Source organism: Pseudorca crassidens, chromosome X, assembly GCF_039906515.1.
Source record: "Pseudorca crassidens isolate mPseCra1 chromosome X, mPseCra1.hap1, whole genome shotgun sequence".
Taxonomy (NCBI): Eukaryota; Metazoa; Chordata; class Mammalia; order Artiodactyla; family Delphinidae; genus Pseudorca; species Pseudorca crassidens.
This window is the reverse complement of record NC_090317.1, coordinates 3,716,396-3,738,736: the sequence shown is the minus strand read 5'-3', so window position 1 is coordinate 3,738,736 and position 22,341 is coordinate 3,716,396.

Here is a 22,341-nt window from a genome sequence, read left to right as displayed (position 1 = left end):
CTTGTCATATATGGCCTTTATTATGTTGAGGAAAGTTCCCTCTATGCCTACTTTCTGCAGGGTTTTTATCATAAATGGGTGTTGAATTTTGTCAAAAGCTTTCTCTGCATCTATTGAGATGATCATATGGTTTTTCTCCTTCAATTTGTTAATATGGTTTATCACATTGATAGATTTGCGTATATTGAAGAATCCTTGCATTCCTGGAATAAACCCCACTTGATCATGGTGTATGATCCTTTTAATGTGCTGTTGGATTCTGTTTGCTAGTATTTTGTTGAGGATTTTTGCATCTATGTTCATCAGTGATATTGGCCTGTAGTTTTCTTTCTTTGTGACATCCTTGTCTGGTTTTGGTATCAAGGTGATGGTGGCCTCGTAGAAGGAGTTAGGGAGTGGTCCTCCCTCTGCTCTATTTTGGAAGAGTTTGAGAAGGATAGGTGTTAGCTCTTCTCTAAATGTTTGATAGAATTCGCCTGTGAAGCCATCTGGTCCTGGGCTTTTCTTTGTTGGAAGAGTTTTAATCACAGTTTCAATTTCAGTGCTTGTGATTGGTCTGTTCATATTTTCTATTTCTTCCTGATTCAGTCTTGGCAGGTTGTGCATTTCTAAGAATTTGTCCATTTCTTCCAGATTGTCCATTTTATTGGCATAGAGTTGCTTGTAGTAATCTCTCATGATCTCTTTTATCTCTGCAGTGTCAGTTGTTACCTCTCCTTTTTCATTTCTAATTCTATTGATTTGAGTCTTCTCCCTTTTTTCTTGATGAGTCTGGCTAGTGGTTTATCTATTTTATTTATCTTCTCAAAGAACCAGCTTTTAGTTTTATTGATCTTTGCTATTGTTTCCTTCATTTCTTTTTCATTTATTTCTGATCTGATTTTTATGATTTCTTTCCTTCTGCTAGCTTTGGGTTTTTTTTGTTCTTCTTTCTCTAATTGCTTGAGGTGCAAGGTTAGGTTGTTTATTCGAGATGTTTCCTGCTTCTTAAGGTGGGCTTGTATTGCTATAAACTTCCCCCTTAGAACTGCTTTTGCTGCATCCCACAGGTTTTGGGTCGTTGTGTCTCCATTGTCATTTGTTTCTAGGTATTTTTTGATTTCCTCTTTGATTTCTTCAGTGATCTCTTCATTATTAAGTAGTGTATTGTTTAGCCTCCATGTGTTTGTATTTTTTACAGATCTTTTCCTGTAATTGATATCTAGTCTCATGGCGTTGTGGTCAGAAAAGATACTTGATACAATTTCAATTTTCTTAAATTTACCAAGGCTTGATTTGTGACCTAAGATATGATCTATCCTGGAGAATGTTCCATGAGCACTTGAGAAAAATGTGTATTCTGTTGTTTTTGGATGGAGTGTCCTATAAATATCAATTAAGTCCATCTTGTTTAATGTATCATTTAAAGCTTGTGTTTCCTTATTTATTTTCATTTTGGATGATCTGTCCATGGGTGAAAGTGGGGTGTTTAAGTCCCCTACTATGAATGTGTTACTGTCGATTTCCCCTTTTAAGGCTGTTAGTATTTGCCTTATGTATTGAGGTGCTCCTATGTTGGCTGCATAAATATTTACAATTGTTATATCTCTTCTTGGATCGATCCCTTGATCATTATGTAGTGTCCTTCTTTGTCTCTTTTAATAGTCCTTATTTTAAAGTCTATTTTGTCTGATATGAGAATTGCTACTCCAGCTTTCTTTTGGCTTCCATTTGCATGGAATATCTTTTTCCATCCCCTTACTTTCAGTCTGTATGTGTCTCTAGGTCTGAAGTGGGTCTCTTGTAGACAGCATATATAAGGGTCTTGTTTTTGTATCCATTCAGCTAATCTGTGTCTTTTGGTGGGAGCATTTAGTCCATTTACATTTAAGGTAATTATTGATATGTATGTTCCTATTCCCATTTTCTAAATTGTTTTGGGTTCGTTATTATAGGTCTTTTCCTTCTCTTGTGTTTCTTGCCTAGAGAAGATCCTTTAGCATTTGTTGTAAAGCTGGTTTGGTGGTGCTGAACTCTCTCAGCTTTTGCTTGTCTGTGAAGGTTTTTATTTCTCCATCAAATCTGAATGAGATCCTTGCTGGGTAGAGTAGTCTTGGCTGCATGTTTTTCTCCTTCATCACTTTCAGTATGTCCTGCCACTCCCTTCTGGCTTGTAGGGTTTCTGCTGAGAGATCAGCTGTTAACCTTATGGGGATTCCCTTATGTGTTATTTGTTGTTTTTCCCTTGCTGCTTTTAATATGCTTTCTTTGTATTTAATTTTTGACAGTTTGATTAATATGTGTCTTGGCGTATTTCTCCTTGTATTTATCTTGTATGGGACTCTCTGTGCTTCCTGGACTTGATTAACTATTTCCTTTCCCATATTAGGGAAGTTTTCAACTATAATCTCTTCAAATATTTTCTCAGTCCCTTTCTTTTTCTCTTCTTCTTCTGGAACCCCTATAATTCGAATGTTGGTGCGTTTAATGTTGTCCCAGAGGTCTCTGAGACTCTCCTCAGTTCTTTTCATTCTTTTTTCTTTATTCTGCTCTGCAGTAGTTATTTCCACTATTTTATCTTCCAGGTCACTTATCCGTTCTTCTGCCTCAGTTATTCTGCTATTGATCCCATCTAGAGTACTTTTAATTTCATTTATTGTGTTGTTCATCGTTGCTTGTTTCATCTTTAGTTCTTCTAGGTCCTTGTTAACTGATTCTTGCATTTTGTCCAATCTATTGTCCATTCTATCTCCAAGATTTCGGATCAACCTTACTATCATTATTCTGAATTCTCTTTCAGGTAGACTGCCTATTTCCTCTTCATTTGTTAGGTCTGGTGCATTTTTATCTTGCTCCTTTATCTGCTGTGTGTTTTTCTGTCTTCTCATTTTGCTTATCTTACTGTGTTTGGGGTCTCCTTTTGCAGGCTGCAGGTTTGTAGTTCCTCCTGTTTTTGATGTCTGTCTCCAGTGGCTAAGGTTGGTTCAGTGGGTTGTGTAGGCTTCCTGGTGGAGGGGACTAGTGCCTGTGTTGTGGTGGATGAGGCTGGATCTTGTCTCTCTAGTGGGCAGGTTCACGTCTGGTGGTGTGTTTGGGGGTGTCTGTGGCCTTATTATGATTTTAGGCAGCCTCTCTGCTAATGGGTGGGGTTGTGTTCCTGTTTTGCTAGTTGTTTGGCATAGGTTTTCCAGCACTGTGGCTTGCTGGTCATTGAGTGAAGCTGGGTGCTGGTGTTAAGATGGAGGTCTCTGGGAGATTTTCGCCGTTTGATATTATGTGGAGCTGGGAGGTCTCTTGTTGATCAGTGTCCTGAAGTTGGCTGTCCTACCTCAGAGGCAGAGCCCTGCCTCCTGGCTGGAGCACCAAAAGCTTTTCATCCACAGGCTCAGGATAAAAGGGAGAAAAAGTAGAGGGAATTAGTAGAAGTATGAGGAAAGAAAGAAGGAAAGGAGGGTAGGAAGGAAGGAAGAAAGAAAGAAAGAAGCAAAGAAGGAAAGAAGGCAAGAAGGAAAGAAAGGAGGGAGGGAGGGAGGAAGGAAGGAAGGAAGGAGGGAAAGAAGGAAAAAAGACAGAAAGAAAGAAGATACAGTAAAAATAAAATAAAGTATAATAAAGTTATTGAATTAAAAAATTCTTATTTAGAAAAAAAAAAAGGGACGGAAAGAACCTTAGGACAAATGTTGGAAGCAAAGCTATACAGACAAATCTTACACAGAAGCATACACATACACCCACACTAAAAGAGGTAAATGGGGAAAAATCCTAAATCTTGCTGTCAGAGACCACCTCCTCAATTTGGGATGATTCGTTGTCTAAAGGAGGGAAGGAAGGACGGAAAGAAAGAACGAAGGTAAAGTATAATAAGGTTATTAAAATTAATTATTAAGAAAAAAAATTAAAAACAAAAACATGGACGGATAGAACCCTAGGACAAATGGTGGAAGCAAGACTATACAGACAAGATCTCACACAGAAGCATACACATACACATTCACAAAAAGAGGAAAGGGGAAAAAATCATAGATCTTGCTCCTAAAGTCCACTTCCTTAATTTGGGATGATTGGTTGTCTATTCAGGTATTCCACAGATGCAGGGTACATCAAGTTGATTGTGGAGCTTTAATCCGCTGCTTCTGAGGCTGCTGGGAGAGATTTCCCTTTCTCTTCTTTGTTCTCACAGCTCCCAGGGCTAAGCTTTGGATTTGGCCCTGCCACTGCGTGTAGATCGCTGGAGGGCGTCTGTTTTTTGCTCAGACAGGATGGGGTTAAAAGAGCCGCTGATTGGGGGCTCTGGCGCACTCAGGCCGGCGGGGACGGAGGGACACAGAGTGCGGGGCGGGCCTGCGGTGGCAAAGGCCGGCGTGACTTTGCACCAGCCTGAGGCGCGCTCTCCCGGGGAAGTTGTCCCTGGGTCCCGGGAACCCGGCAGTGGCGGACTGCACAGGCTCCGCGGAAGAGGGGTGTGGAGAGTGACCTGTGCTCGCACACAGGCCCCTCGGTGGCGGCAGCAGCAGCCTTAACGTCTCCCGCCCGCCTCTGGGGTCCGCGCTTTTAGCCGCGGCTCGCGTCCGTCTCTGGATTCCGCGCTTTCAGCCGCGGCTCGCGCCCGTCTCTGGATTCCGCGCTTTCAGCCGCGGCTCGCGCCCGTCTCTGGATTCCGCGCTTTCAGCCGCGGCTCGCGCCCGTCTCTGGATTCCGCGCTTTCAGCCGCGGCTCGTGCCCGTCTCTGGGGTTCGCGCTTTTAGCCGCGGCTCGCGCCCGTCTCTGGAGTTCCTTTAAGCAGCGTTCTTAAACCCCTCTCCTCACGCCCCAGGAAACAAAGAGGGAAGAAAAAGTCTCCTGCCTCTTCTGCAGGTGCAGGCTTTTCCCGGGACTCCCTCCCGGCTAGCTGTGGTGCACTAACCCCTTCAGGCTATGTTCAAGCCGCTAACCCCAGTCCTCTCCCTGCGCTCCGTCCGAAACCGAAACCCCAGCCTCAGAGCCTCAGCTCGCAGCCCCGCCCGCCCCGGCGTGTGAGCAGACAAGCCTCTCGGGCTGGTGAGTGCCGGTCGGCACCAATCCTCTGTGCGGGAATCTTCCCGCTTTGCCCTCCGCACCCGTTGCTGTGCACTCCTCCGCAGCTTCGAAGCTCCCCCCTCCGCCTCCCGCAGTCTCCGCCCGCGAAGGGGCTTCCTAGAGTGTGGAAACTTTTCCTCCTTCACAGCTCCCTCCCACTGGTGCAGGTGCCGTCCCTATTCTTTTGTCTCTGTTTTTCTTTTGCCCTACCCAGGTACGTGGGGAGTTTCTTGCCTTTTGGGAGGTCTGAGGTCTTCTGCCAGCCGTCAGTAGGTGTTCTGTAGGAGTTGTTCCACGTGTAGGTGTATTTCTGGTGTATCTGTGGGGAGGAAGGTGATCTCCGCGTCTTACTCTTCCGCCATCTTCCGCCTTCTCCCCCTATTTTTTGTTTTTGATGTCATGTTTTATATTTTCATGCTTATACATTTACTGTTTATTATAGTTATAGTTGCTTTTCAAGGTTTTGTTTTTGTTGTTGTTATTTTGTTTTATTTTTTAATCTATGTGCAGGCTTATTTAAGTGACCTATCTTTACTATATATTTGCCTTTCCTATTTGGATTTTTCTTTCTGTATAGATTCTTACTTCTTTTCCATTTAGAGAAGACCCTTCAACATTTCTTTTTGTATTGCTGAATTCTTTTAATTTTTGCTTGACTGAGAAATTATTTATCTCTCCTTCTATTCTAAATAATAATCTTGCTGGATAGAGTATCCTAGGTTGCAGATCTTTCCCTTTTAGGACTTTGAAAATATGATGCCACTCACTTCTGGCCTGCAAAGTTTCTGTAGAGAAATCAGCTGATAACCTTATGTGGATTCCCTTGTATATGACTCTGTTTTTTTCTTGCTGTCTTTAGAATTCTCTTTTCATTTTTAAATTTTACATTTTAATTATGATATGTCTTTGTTTGGGTTCATCTTGTTTTGGACTCTTTGTGCTTCCTGTACCTGGATATCTGTTTCCTTCCTTAGGTTTGGGAACTTTTCAGCCATAATTTTGTCAAATACATTATCGATCCCCTTCACTCTCTCTTCTACTCTGGAACACCTATAATGCAAATGTTGACATGTTTTATGTTATCCCATAGATCTCATATGTTGCTTTTATTTTTTAAAATTTGTTTTTCTGCCTGCTGTTCTGATTTTCATTATTCTGTCTTCCAGATCAATTATTTGTTCTTCTGTGTCATTTAATCTGCTATTCATTGCTTCTAGAGTGCTTTTTATCTCAGAAATTGAATTTTCTATTTTTGATTGGGTCATCTTTATAATTTCTTGCTCCTTGTTAAAATGATCTATGCTTAGATCAATTCACTTTCTTAATTCATTTAGCCTTTTTATTACTAATGTTTTGAATTTGTTGTCTGGTAGACTGATTATCTCCATTTCATTATTTATTTTTTTAAGGGTGTTCTCTTGCTCTTTCAGTTGAGAGTAGTTCCTTTGCCTTTTCATTTTACTTAACTTTCTCTGTCTCTATGAATTTAGGTGAAATGGCTATCTATTGTGGTCTTGAAGGGGTGTTTTAATGTGGGAATGTCCCTATGTAGACTGCATGTACCCAATGTCTTTGACGTAAGGGCTGGATCTGATGTGGATGCCAGCCACATCTTTCCTCAGGGTGTGTTGGCCACTATCACCTTGATAGGGGATGTGGTTGGTTTTGGAGGACCTAAAGCCTACCCAGGGTGTAAGGCAGGACTTCCTTTCTGCTCAATGGCAGTCACTGTCCTTCCAGGGGTGGAGTCTACTCTCAACTTGCTGGAAAGTAACCCTGAGGGTCAGGCTTGAGCTGGTTCTGCTCCTTTAAGTGCATGATTTTTCTTCTCTCCACACTGGGGTCTTTGCCCCAAAGGAGGGGAGTGCTGAAGTATGTGGGACATGTGCATTTACAGAGGTCCAAAGTGCTGCCTGTGCATGCATCTGTGGCTCTGCTCAGATGCAGCCCAAGTTCACATCATTTCCCCTGTTGTGGTCATCCCAGATATAGTGCAAGGTTGTGGCATGAAGTGGGTGGGGCTGGAGCATTTGCTCAGCTGGGGTTGAAGGAATTGAAGTGTCTGGGCTGCCATCAAGTCTGGGCTGCTTCTGTGGTGCTGTTTGAGTAAGTACCAACAATGACAGTTGCCGCCCCACCTGGACCACACCCCATGCCCCCGAGTCTCCTCTGCATCTTAGATCCAGTCTTCTCTCAGGACCTGTCTGCCCCAGATCCAGTGCCAAGCTGTGGTGTGGAGTGGGCAGGGCTGGGGTGTTTGCTCATCTCAGATTGGGGAGCACAGGGATGTGGCAGCCGCTAGGGCAGAGCCCTCTCTGGCCTGTCTGGTGGCAAGCCAGCACCTGCGCACTCCTCATGAGTGGAGTCTGGGCTTCTCCAGCCTTTCATCTGTTCCAGCAGTTCTTCAAACAGCCAAGGCAGGCTTGTCTCCTCTGCTTAGAGCCCCAGGGCTGGGGCACCCAGTCTGTGGCTTGACCCTCTTACTCCCCAGGGCAAGTGTTCATCCATAAGATTTCTCTTTTCCTCTTTGTCCACTCCCAGGGCCATGGGTCTCAACCCAATGCTTTCCTTCCCATCCTACTCAATTACGTGGGAATCTTTCTTGCAGCCTTGGTTTTATAGGAAATATTCTGCCAGTTTCCAGTTAGTTTCCCATGAGAATTGTCCCACATGTAGATGTATTTTTGATGTGTTTTTTGGGAGATGGTGAGCTCTACCTCCTCTTACTCTGCCATTGTGATCCCCCTCTCCCTAATGTCTTTTTCTGTTAGTGTCATAGTCAACACATCATATCAACGGTACATATTATCAATATGACATTGATATTGACTTCCATCACCTGATTGAGATAGTGGTTGTCAGATTTCTCCACTATGAAGTTATTCTTGTTTCCTTTCTTCCATAATTTAAAAGGAAGTCACTATGCATAACCTAGACTTAAGGAATGGGAATTTAGGCTCTCTCTCCTTGAGGTCAAAGTATCTACATAAATTATTTGGAATTCTTTGGCAAGGGGTATTTGTTTATTTGTCCCATTTATTTACTTATTCAATCTTTTTTATATCAATATGGACTCATGGAAATTTACTTTATACTTTAGGTGTTAATCCAATACTAACTTATTTTGTTATTCAAATTATTTCAGCTTTGGCCATTGGGAGCTCTTCAATTGGCTACTTTGTCCCTTTGACATAGCTCTGTCAATGTAGATTTTTAAAAAATCACTTTCTGGCACTACAAGATGCTCTGTCTTATCTTGTATATTTCCTAGTTCAGTCCCAGAATCATTTTTCCAAGGAGCCTTGGTTAATTTGCTAGAGAATGTTTTTAGAAACCAAAATCTGACTGCTAGGTGGACTTTTGCTACTGGAGATTTACTTCTTCTAGGTCCTGTCAGCTGCTAGAACATGAAGCATGTTAGTACATGTGTGTACTAACCTGTATATATACATATATCTATAAATACTTAATATATGAAATCATCTGAATCTATTTTCAGCTAAACATGAGTTCAAATTAATGTCTTCAACTATAAATCATTACCACAAGAATCATTCTAGCCTATTCACTTCTATAACCTCCCATCCAATCAGTGAGAAACTTGGCTCTCCCATCTGTCTTTCATTTACTTAATTGTTAAATTCCAGTATACATGTATAACAGTATCAGAATTTCTAACCTGTACCCCCAGGGGAAACAGCTTTATCAACTAAAGTACAGCACTTATGTGCAGTTTCTTTTGCCTTTACTCTTACAGATTCCACTCATTTCCAAAGTCATTTAGGGCCACGCCTTATCCCCGATCCCCTTCACTAAGATTGTTTTATGCAATTATAAAACAACTAGACTATCTTGTCACAGTATGCATTCCTTCCTGGATCACTCAACTACTTAAATGATTTTTTAACTTTGCATACATTAATATTTACCCTTTGTTCTGAAAACTTCTCTGGGCTTTCACAAATGCATGTCATGTATCTAGCATCAAAGTATTATACAGAATATTTTGACCACCCTAAAAATTGCCTGTGTTTCAGCTAGTCAACTCTCTTTCTATTCCCTAAACCCCCAACAACCACTGATCATTTTACTGCCTCTATAGTTTTGCCTTTTCCAGAATTTCCTATAATGTGGGTCATACATTTTTGTGCTGTTTCATACAGGTGTTTTCCACTTAGCAATATGTATGAAAGCTACATCCAGGCCTTTTTATAGCTCAGTAGCTAATTTCTTTTTATAGTTAAATAATATTCCAATGAATGTAATACAGTTTGTTCATCTATTTACCTACTGAGGGGCATCTTGGTTTTTTCCAGTTTCTGGCTATTATGAATAAAGTTCCTATACATTCATGTGCATGGTTTTGTGTCAACATAAGTTTTCAGATCAGTTGGGGAAATATCTAGGGGCATAAATTCTAAGTCATATATATTTAGCTTTGTAAGAGTATGTTAGCTTTTTAGGAAACTTCCGAACTGTCTTCCAAAGTGACTGTACCATAAGCAATGAATGAAAATTATGGTTGCTCTGTAACCTTGTAAGCAGAGGTGAAGTGTTGTTCAGATATTTTATTTTTAATTGGGATATATGTATTCTTATTTCTAAGTGTTAAGTGTTCTTTTTAATATCTTGGACACAAGTCCTTTGTCAATGTGTTTTTGAAAATATTGTCTCCCAGCCTGTGGCTTGTATTATGTAGAGAACAAATGTATGGACATCAAGGGGGAAAGAAGGGGTGGGATGAATTGGGAGATTGGGATTGACATATATACACTATTGATACCATGTATAAAATAGATAATTAATGAGGACCTACTGTATAGCACAGGGAACTCTACTCAATGCTCTGTGGTGACTTAAATGAGAAGGAAATCCAAAAAAGAGGGGATATATGAATACATATAGCTGATTTACTTTGCTGTACAGTAGAAACTAGCACAATATTGTAAAGCAACTATACTCCAATAAAATTTTTTTTTAAAAAGAAGTGAAATAGGGCTTCCCTGGTGGCGCAGTGGTTGAGAGTCTGCCTGCTGATGCAGGGGACACGGGTTCGTGCCCCGGTACGGGAGGATCCCACATGCCGCAGAGCGGCTGGGCCCGTTAACCATGGCTGCTGAGCCTGCGTGTCTGGAGCCTGTGCTCCGCAACGGGAGAGGCCACAGCAGTGAGAGGCCCACGTACCGCAATGAAAAAAAAAATAAATAAAAAGAAGTGAAATAAAAACAGTTGAGTTTAAAAAAACAGAGCAGTATATTTTCATTTCAATCAAGTTCAACTTACCAGTTTTTTCTGTCACAGATCATGTTTTTGGTAATGAATCTAAAAATTCATTGCCAAAGCAAAGGTCACTTCAAGATTTATCATAAAATTACAAGAATGAAGACAGTGTGGTACTTGTTCAAGTATCATATATATCATCAATGGAGTCCAAAGGATATCACAGAAACAGACCATAAATATGTGGATATATGCTTTATGACAAAAGTAGCCTTGGTGAGCAGTGAGAAATGGTTCATTCAACAAATCCTATTGGGGCAAATGAGAAGCCATATGGAAAAAAAAGAATTTGAACTTTACCTTACAACTCATACAAAAATCAATTCCAATATTGATCATAAGTCTAAATGAGAAAAGTAAATCAATAAAACTTCTGGAAGGTGCTCTATATGAATATTTTTATGGCTGTAGGGTAGATAATAATTAAACAAAAGTAACATAAAGCACTAATAATAAATGAATGATTGATAAATAGGACTTTTTAATTAAGAACTTTAAAATTATTTTTAAAAACATTAAAACAATGAAAAGGCAAGCCATACTGCTATGGTCTGAATGTTTGTGTCCCCCAAAATTCATGTGTTGAAATCCTATCCCCCAAAGGTGATAGTAGTTGGGGCCTTTAGGAGGTGATTAGGTCATGAGGGTGGAGCTTTCATGAATGGTATTAGTGCTCTTATAAAAGAGATCCCACAGAACTCCCTAGCCCCTTCCACCATGGGAGTATATAAGAGAAGTGTGTGACCTGGAACAAGGCCATCACCTGACCATACTGGCACACTGATCTCAGATTCTGAGACTCCAGAACTGTGATCAATAAATTTCTACTCTCTATGAACCACTCATACTGGGGTATTTTGTTACGGCAGCCCAAAGAGAGTAAGATACAAATTGTGGTAGAAGAAATTTGTAACACACAAAATGAACTAAAGCCTCCCATCTAGATTTATAAATAACTCTTACAAATCAATAATTACAACAGGAGTGGGATGGGAAGGGTGGGAGGGAGGGGGACGCAAGAGGAAAGAGATATGGGAACATATGTATATGTATAACTGATTCACTTTGTTGTGGAGCAGAAACTAGCACACCGTTGTAAAGCAATTATACTCCAATAAAGATGTAAAAAAAATGAGCAGGAGACTTGAACAGAAACTTCACAAAAGAAGATATACAAACAGCCAACAAGCGCATAAGACAGTGATCAACCTATTTGTTAAACATAGGAATGCAAATTTATCACCATAAGGTACTATATAACATACCCACTACAACCACAACATACACACCATGATGGATACAATTTAAATAATTGTATAAACTAACTCTTGATAAGAATGTAAAGTGACAGGAATACTCAAACATCACTGGTGGGTGTGTAAATTCCTATAACCACTTGAGAAAACAATAGGTCATTATTCATTATATTTGAAGAAATGATTACAATATATCCCAGCAATTTCTGTGGGACATTTACATGAATTTTCATAGTAGAATTATTCATAATAGCCTGAAATTGGAAGAACTCTAAATGTCCACCATTAATAAAATGGATTTTTTAATTATGGATTATTTATAAAATTGAATGCTATTTGTAGCAATGAGAATGAACAAATGAATACTAAATCACCAACATGGATGAGTCTCAAAAACATAAGGTTGCATTACAGAAAGAAACCATACACAAAAGAATATATATATATATACTGTATGATTCCATTTATATAACCTCAAAAATAAGCGAAACTAAAATATTTCTCAAAAAGAAAAAGGAACAAACTGCTTATACCTGCAACAATATTGCTGAATCACAAAAATTTGTGATTTTTCTTTGTGATGGAAAAGAAGCCAAATATAAAACATTATAAATTGTATTATTCCACCTAAATGAAATTCTACACAAGGAAAAACTAAGCTATAGTACCAAAAAGTAGATAAGTAGCTGCCTGCGTCCAGAGATGGTAGCAGGTTGACTGCAAGGGACAGGAGGAAAATTCTTAAGGTAACAGAAATGTTCTATATCTTGATTATGATAGCAGTTATGAGGGTATATACATTTGTCAAAACTTGTTGAACTGTGCACATAAAATGGATGAATTTTATAAATTTTATTAAACTTTATAAATCTTATTATGAAGTATTTCTTAATAAAGTTGACTTTTAAATAAAATAGACATAACAAATTTATGGTGATAGAAATCAGAATAGAGGTTATTGCCTAGGGTTAGTGGCTGCTGGAAGATAAGGGAGACTTCTGGGGTATTGATAATATTCTACATCTAGATCTGTGTAGTAACTAAAGGACTGTGTTCACTTTGTAAAAATGCATCAAATTATACACTTCTTATTTGTGCCTTTACATGTATATTTCAATCAAAAATTTACATTAATTGCCAATGAAAATATTTGCAAGGATGTGAAACAAAATTAATTCTCATAACTGCTGGTACAAATATAAATCATTATAACCACTTTGGAAAACAGTCTGACATTATCTACTAAATATGAATATCTATAAGCAATTAATATCTTAGGCATATACCTAGGAATTATGTGAACATATGTTCACCAAAATTCATGTACAAGAAAGCTCATGGTAGTATTATTTAGAATAGCCCCAAGTTACTAACAACTAGATGCCCATCAACTAACTGTAGGATGGATGAATTATTTGAGGAGTAGTCATATAATGGAATACTGTACACCAATGGAATAAAGAAACTAACAATATGGATGAATCTCACAAATATAATATTGAATGAAAGCAGCCAGACTAAAAAAAGAAGAGTGTATATTTCATGACTTTAAATATATAAAGGTCAAAAATCTAGGTTGTCCAAATTCTGCCTCTGTTTACAAAGTAGAAAATCACAAGAGAACATTACACCCATTCAAACAATGGGAAGAAGCCAGATATTCTGTAAAATCATAACTTTTCTCAAACCATTGCACGGCAGTCAAGACAATTAAATTCTAAAGGATGACAATTCCTTTCAAAGAGAGACAAGACAGTCAAGAGGAGGAGACTAAGGAGGCATTACAACTGAATGTAATGCGGTATCCTGAATGGGATCCTGGAACAGAAAAAGGAAATTAGGTAGAAACTATGAAAATGTTTGTTTATTATTTGTGATAAATATATTATAATATAAAATGTTAATAATAAAGGAAAATAGATGCTGAGTATATGGGAACTCTCTGTACTATCTTCACAACATTTCTGTGAAATGAAAACTTTTCTTAAAAAAAAAGTTAATTTAAAACATTAAATGTTAGCAAGAAGATTTAGAAAGAGAATCAGAATTCAAAGTAAGATCAATATGATTATGAGTTTCTTCTGTTATTTTTTCCTTCTGTATCTCCAAGTCTGGACTCAAATGCAGCCCAAATTCAATAACCACACGTGAGGTGAGGTCAGAAAGATCTCTAAGAACATGTCTCTATTTCTGGTCCAAAGAATAAGAATTAGGGCCCCTATGGGATACAGAGAGTGGTCCAAATCCCCTTATCTTTCTGCTGGCCCTGCACCTAGGAAATTCCCAGTCTTGAAGCTATAACTCAGTAGTGGCAGCATCAGCAGAAGCTGCAAAGGCATCTAAAACTGGAGAGGAAAATCCTTCTCTCTGACAAGAGAACTTTGGTATAGAATACATAAGAGAAATCCCCTCTCATATATTCTATGGAGAGATATTTTTCCCTCTCCATACTCCTGCCACTTGGCCATCAAGGCAGATCCATTCAAGGAAAGTGCACAGTAGAGTGGCTAGACTAAGACCCACTTTTTGGCTAAAGGACCAGCAGGAGGTCCCCTGTGTAACAGAGAGTATGATGAAGATTGCTGGGAGAAGGAAATATGCAGAAGGGATACCATTGATTTGTGTATCAAGCACTGGGTTCAGCCAAGTACTGGGCTCAACCTGAGATGCTTATGTAGGAATCTTACAAAAAACAAGATACTAAAGACTAGGAGAACTGCAATAGTGGTAGACCATTGCCCAGGTCTTAGTCATGGTCACGGGTGGTCACAAAAACTGTGAATCCCAATATCATTGCCTGTACATATGGAACATTCACCAACATATATCCTAAGTCATAAAACAAATAATTATGAAAAATACAAATCATCCAGAGTATATTCTCTGAATATAATGTAATCAAACTAGAAATTAAACAATAAAAAAGGAACAAAAGGAAAATCTCAAACCATTTGGGAGTTAAATAGTACCTTCTTAAACAATTCTCTCAAACAATGGGTCAAAGAGAATGCCTCAAGGAAATAAAAACTGGACTAAACTGAATTAAAATTAAAATGCAACTAATTAGAAGTAGGGGGATGCAACTAAAGTAGTGTTTCAAGGGAAAATTCTAGCATTTAATATTTAGACTAAAAAAGAAAAAAGGTCTCAATGTAATAGTCTAAGCTTCTACCTTAATTAACTGGAAAAAAAGAAAAAAATAACTCAAATCAGAAAGAAAATGAATTTAAAAATAATAACAGAAATAAATGAAATTGAAATGAGAAAACAAATAGAGAAAATCAAGGACACCAAAAGGTAATTTTTGGAAAAAATTTAAAAATTTGATAAAACTATAGACAAGCAAAGTAAAAAAGCATGACACAATAATATCAGAAATTAAGCAAGGGATATCATTACAGATACGGCAGAAACAAGAAGGAAAACAGGAAACAATAAGAACAAATGTATTCACATAAATTCAAGAACTTAGATAAAATTGAACAATTTCTCAAAAATCAGAAACTACCAAAACACACCAAATGAAATGAATAATCATAATAGAACTAAAACTGCCAAAGAAATTGATGCCATAGTAAACATTTTTGAAATAGAAATCTGTAGATTCAGATGGTTTAACTGGAGATTGCTCCCAAATATTCAAAAAAAGAATTAACACCATTTCTAAAAATCTCTTCAAGAAAATAGAAGTAGAAGGAACATTTCCCAACTCATTTTATGAGGTTAGTATTACCTTTAATATGAAAACTGTGTGACAACAGTACTAAAAAAGAAAACTATAGGTCAATACACTTCATGAACATAAGATGCAATAATCTCCAACAAAATATTAGCAAATACAATCCAGTAATGTATAAAAAGAATAATATATCATGACCAAGCTGAGTTTATCTGAGGAATGCAAGGTTGGCTCAATACTTCACAATCAATGAAATACCACTATAAACAGACTAATTTTATGATCATCTCAATTGAAGGAAAAAAGCATCTGACAGAATACAACTTGGTTTGTGAGAAAAAAGATCTCAGAAAACAAGAAATAAATAGGAACTTAACATGATACAGTACATATACAAAATCTACAGCTAATATCAACGTTTATAGGGAAAGACTGAATGTCTTCTAAGGTCAAGAAACAGGCAAGGATGTCCACTCTTCCCACTTATATTGAAGACTTTAGTGGAATTCTTACCATTGGAATGAAAATAGAAAATAAATAACAAGCAAACAGAGTGGAAGGAAATATATAGCACTATCCCTATTCTCAGAGACATAATTGTCTACCAATAAAATCCCAAGGAAACTATAAAAAGTACCTTAGAATTAATAAATGAGTTTATCAAGGTTGCAGGATACAAAGTCAATGCACAAAAACTAATCATTTTCCATATAATGACAAAATATGAAAACAAAAATATTTTTAAATACCATTTCAATAGCTCCCCCAAAAGACTTAAATATAAAGCAAATAAAACATATATAAAACCTATAGTTTGAAAACTACAAAATACTGATAAAAGAAACTGAAGAACACCTAAATAAACAGACATACTTTGTTCATGGACTTGAAGACTCAACGTAATAAAGAGCTCAATTTTCACCAAATTGATATATAGATTCAAATCAGTGCCAATCAAAATCTCAGCAGTATGGATTGGAAGAATCAACATTGTGAAAATGACTATACTACCCAAAGCAATCTACAGATTCAATGTAATCCCTAACAAACTACCAATGGCATTTTTCAAAGAACTAAAACAAAAAATGTCACAATTTGTATGGAAACACAAAAGACCCCAAATAGCTAAAGAAATCTTGAAAAAGAAAAATGGAGCTGGAGGAATCAGGCTCCCTGAGTTCAGATTATAATACAAAACTACAGTAATCAAGACAGTATGGTACTGGCACAAAAACAGAAATATAGATCAATGGAACACGATAGAAAGCCCAGAGATAAACCCACGCACATATGCTAACCTTATTTTTGATAAAGGAAACAAGACTATACAACGCAGAAAAGACAGCCTCTTCAATAAGCGGTGCTGGGAGAACTGGACAGCTACATGTAAAAGAATGAAGTGAGAACACTCCCTAAAACCATACACAAAAATAAACTCAAAATGGATTAAAAACCTAAATGTAAGGCCAGACACTATAAAACTCTTAAAGGAAAACATAGGCAGAACACTCTATGACATAAATCACAGCAAGATCGTTTTTGACCCACCTCCTAGAGAAATGGAAATAAAAACAAAAATAAACAAATGGGACCTAATGAAACTTCAAAGCTTTTGCACAGCAAAGGAAACCATAAACAAGACGAAAAGAGAACCCTCAGAATGGGACAATAAATTTGCAAATGAAGCAACTGACAAAGGATTAATCTCCAAGATTTAGAGCAGCTCATGCAGCTCAATATCAAAAAAACAAACAACTCAATTCAAAGATGGGCAGAAGACCTAAATAGATATTTCTCCAAAGAAGACATCCAGGTGGCCAACAGGCACATGAGAAGATGTTCCACATCACTAACTATTAGCGAAATGCAAATCAAAACTACAATGAAGTATCACCTCACACCAGTCAGGATGGCCATCATCAAAAAATCTATAAATAATAAATGCTGGGGCTTCCCTCGTGGTGCAGTGGTTGAGAGCCTGCCTGCTAATGCAGGGGACACGGGTTTGTGCCCCAGTCTGGGAAGATCCCACATGCCACGGAGTGGCTGAGCCCATGAGCCATGGCCGCTGAGCCTGTGCATCTGGAGCCTGTGCTCTGCAATGGGAGAGGCCACAACAGTGAGAGGCCCGTGTACCACAAAAAAATAAATAAATAAAAATAAATGCTGGAGAGGGTGTGGAGAAAAGGGAACCTTCCTGCACAGTTGGTGGGAATGTAAATTGATACAGCCACTATGAAGAACAGTATGGAGGTTCCTTAAAAAACTAAAAATAGAACTACCATATGACCCAGCAATCCCACTACTGGGCATATACCCTGAGAAAAACATAATTAAAAGAGTTATGTACCAAAATGTTCATTGCAGCTCTATTTACAATAGCCAGGACATGGAAACAACCTAACTGTCCATCATCGGATGAATGGATAAAGAAGATGTGGCACATATATACAATGGAATATTACTCAGCCATAAAAAAGAAACAAAACTGAGTTATTTGTAGTGAGAGTGAAGTAAGTCAGGAAGAGAAAGACAACTACCGTATAAAACGGTACATATATACATATATAAAACGGTACATATATAAAACGGTATAAAAACCGTTACGTTTTACGGTATAAAAACGGTACATATATACATATTATACATACATTTTATACATATATAAAAAGACTACATATATATATGGAATCTAAAAAAAAAAAAAAAAAGGTTCTGAAGAACCTAGAGGCAGGACAGGAATAAAGATGCAGATGTAGGGAATGGACTTGAGGACACTGGGAGGGGGAAGGGTAAGCTGGGACGAAGTAAGAGAGTGGCATGGACTAATATATACTACCAAATGTAAAATAGCTAGCTAGTGGGAAGCAGCCACATAGAACAGGGAGATCAGCTTGGTTCTTTGTGACCACCTTGAGGGGTGGGATAGTGAGGGTGGGAGGGAGACACAAGAGGGGGGAGGTATGGCGATATATGTATATGTATAGCTGATTTCCTTTGTTATAAAGCAGAAACTAACACACCATTGTAAAACAATTATACTCCAATAAAAATGTTTAAAAAATAATCTCAGCAGTAATTCTTGCTGGTATAGACAAGAGGGTTCAAAAATTTTATGTAAGGGCAAAGGAACTAGAATAGCTAAAGAAATTTTGAAAAAGTAGAATAATGTTGGAAGAATCTCATTCAAATCAGTCTAGCTGATTTTAAAATTTCCTATAAGGCTATAGTAATAAGTGCAATGTGATATTGGCTAAGAAATAGACACATAGATTAAGGGAACTAAATAGAGAGTCCAGAATAGACCAACACAAATATGAACTATGGAGACTTTATAAAGGATTAAAACAATTTAATTGAGAAATTTGGTCTTTTCAATAATTTGTATTGGAACAATTAGACGACTTTATGTTAAAAATGAATATCTAAACCTCATAATTTATGCAAATATGTAACAAATCTAATGGGTAAGTGAAAAATACAAAACTTTAAAAAAAAAAGGAGAAAATCTTCACAACCTGAAGTTAGGCAAAGAGGTCTTAAACGCAACACCCAAAGCATGATTCATAAAATTTTAAAAATGATAAATTGGATTTCTTCAAAATTAAAAACTTTTTTTCTGAGAAACACAGAATAAAAAGTCAAGCTGGAAGTATTTGCAAATTATATATCCAGTAAAAGACTCATATCCAGAAAATATAAACAGCCCTCAAAACTCAAATATTAGAAAATAAAGAACCCAATTTAGAAAATGGGCCAATGATGTCAGTAGACGCATCAGCAAAGTGGAAATATGGATGGAAAATAAGCACATGAAAAGTTGTTCTATATCATTAGCTATAAGAGAAATGAAAACTAAAACCATGATGAGATATCATAACACATATTTGAGAAAGACTAAAATTTTTAAAAATGATATTACTAAGTGCTACCAAGGATGAAGAACAACTTGAACTCTCATACACAGTGGTAGGAATATAAAATGACACAGCTCTGTGGAAAATGATTTGGTAATTTTTTTATAGAGATACACTTACCATATGACTCAGTGAAACCACTCCAGGAAGAAATAAAAACTTATGTTCATACAAAAACCTACATATGAATGTTTATAAGAGCTCCATTCATATTTGCCCAAATCTAGAAACAACCCCAGTGTCCTTCCATAGGTGAATGGATAAACAAACTGTGGTGCAGCCATATAATGGACTACCACTGAGCAATAAAAATGAATGAACTATTGATACACACAACTTGAATGAGCCTCAAAGGAATTCTCCTGAGTGAAATTGCCTCAGAAAGTTACATACTCTGTTCTTCCATTTATATGAGATTTATGAAAACACAGAAGTACAGTGATGGAGGACAGTTGAGTGGTTGTCAAAGTTAGATGTGAGAGGAGGGTAAGACTATAAAGGACCAGCATAAGGGAGTTTGTGTTTGTGTTTGTATGTGTGTGTGTGTGTGTGTGTGTGTGTGTGTGTGTGTGTGTTTGAGGGCAGTTATGGGACTATTTTGAATCCTGATTGTAGTGTGGTTACATGAATCTATACAGGAGCTTTAACTGTACACTGAAATAAGATAATTTTACTGTTTAATAATTTTAAAATATTAAAATAAGAAATTAAAAACCTGGTGTGGCTACATCAATATCAGAATAAATTGATTTCATTAGAAGAAAATATTATCATGGATAAACTGGAACATTACATAAGAATTCATCAAGAAGACATAACAAACCTAAATGTGTATGCACCTAAAAGCACAGCTTCAAAACACATGAAATAAAAACTGATAGAACTAAAAGGACAAATAGTCAAATCTACAGTTGTATTTGGAGACTGTGACACTCATCTATGAGTAAATGTTAGAAAAAGTGGACAGAAAACATGCAAGGATATTGAAGGACTCAAATAGCACTACCAACCAACTTCATCTAATTGGCATTTGGAGAACACTTCACACAACAACAGAAGAATATATATTATTTTCAAGTACACATGGAATATTCACCAAGATAGACCATAAAACAACTTTTAACAAATGTAAAAGAATTTATATCATGCGAAGTATATTCTCTACTCATAATGGAATTACAGAATACAAGGGATATCTGCAAATTCTCCAAACATTTGGAGATTAAACACATTTTGCCTAGCTCATGTTTCACAATAAATTCTTGAGGGAAATTAGAAAGTATTTTGAAGGGAATTTAAATAAAATTACAACATATTAGAGATTGTGGGACTCAGCTGATGCAGTATGTAGAGAGAAATTTATGTCATTAAATGCTTAAATTAGAAAGCAAGACAGAGCTCAACTCAATAATCTAAGTTTCCACTGTAGGAAACTATAAAAAGAAAAGTAAATTAAACCCTAGGCAACAGAAGGGTGGGAACTATATAGGTAAAAGCAGAAATCAGTGAAATTGACATTAGGAAAATAGTAATTAATATCAATGGTCACCAAAACTGTTTCTTTGAACAGATCAGAGAAACTGAAATACTCAATGATATTTTAAAAGTTGTTGAGAAGCAATGGCTTTGGACACTGTTAAAGTATAAGAAACTGTAGATATAGACCAAGGGATATATGTTACATGAGTTTTCAGAAAGCATAAAAATGACAGAACACATATTCTAAATCATAAATAAATGTCGTGTAATGTAGTAGTAATGTGTAATTGTTTAAAAGTTTGGAATAACCAGCAAATCATGTAGATCTACAGCAAATGCATGTAAAGGGACAAGGTGATAATGTGCAAAAATAAGGAATAGTTACTGTTTTGCAAGGGGAAAATTCTGGTTATATATAAAACAAAGTTGGTTTAAAAAAGTGTTGGTAAAGATACTGGTATTTATTATTTCTATTTTATTCTTTTTTGGAGAATATGAACCTATATTTTTAAAAGGAAAAATAAAAATATTATAAGATTATTCCATTGCAAATAAATTATGTGCACATTTTTTGTAACTGAAAATCTGCAGAAACATCTTTGGAACAAAATCATTTGGTAAAAAACAGGGATTAATGAGTTTCAAAAAGAACAAAGGACAAATGATACAGTGGTAAGAAAATTCCTGAGGCACAAGAATATGGAATCATATCAATATCAGAGAAACCATTCATGGCTTTATTAGGACAGTGTGTGAATGACAGTGTTAAAATGGAGAAATTGTCAAAGCGCAAAGGAAGTATGAAAGATATTGCTAACAACCAAGCGTGTATTATCTATGGCAGAGAAGTTTTAATAAAAATTAAAAATCACAGTTCTTTTTACATGGTGTTCAGTTTCTGAAAGATAAGCATTATTAACTTAGAAGCTATGTGCTGAATAATAGTCCATTAAAGAAAATGTGGGTCGTTGTTATGAAAATATTACTTCATTGTTAGGAAAATCAGTGTTTTTAAAAAGTGCACTTTCACTAAGAATTAATGACATTCATGACTGAAAAACATATTTTAAACAACAATTTATTATGAGGTGTTACAAGAGAACATAAACAAGTTTTGACAAGGGACATATAAACAACACTCAAAATAATGACAGTAGTCATGATAATTCCTCCTGCCAGTATTGCCTACATACAATCCTTCCTATAAATATTGGATCCAATATCATGTTATTGGGAATATGACTTAAATATAATTTCCCCTTTTAAAGTTTGTTATTAGTTTTTCTGAAAGGATGGTTTTAAAGATAAGATAGATTCTTACCTGTGAGGGATTGTATTTGAAATTCTGAGAGAAGTTGGATGACAAAACATAGCCTACTAATTGGATTTCACAGGGTTTTTTTTGTTTATTTACAGTTGCATAATCAGTAAGCATACCAGGGGCTGAATAGAATCCATCAAGAAGTTAATCAATATTACAAACAAAACATCTAAATAATGAGTGTTTATTTTTGGTAATCTAATTCACATTTTTAAATATATAAAGTATTTTGTTATTATAATGGTAATTCTTATGTGCCTTAGATGGCTTAGAAATATTGAAAGCACAAATAAGAGAATTTAAAAATCACTTATATTTCTACCAGCAAAAGAAAATATTGCTGTTATTTCACTGTATATACTTAGTTTTTTGTAC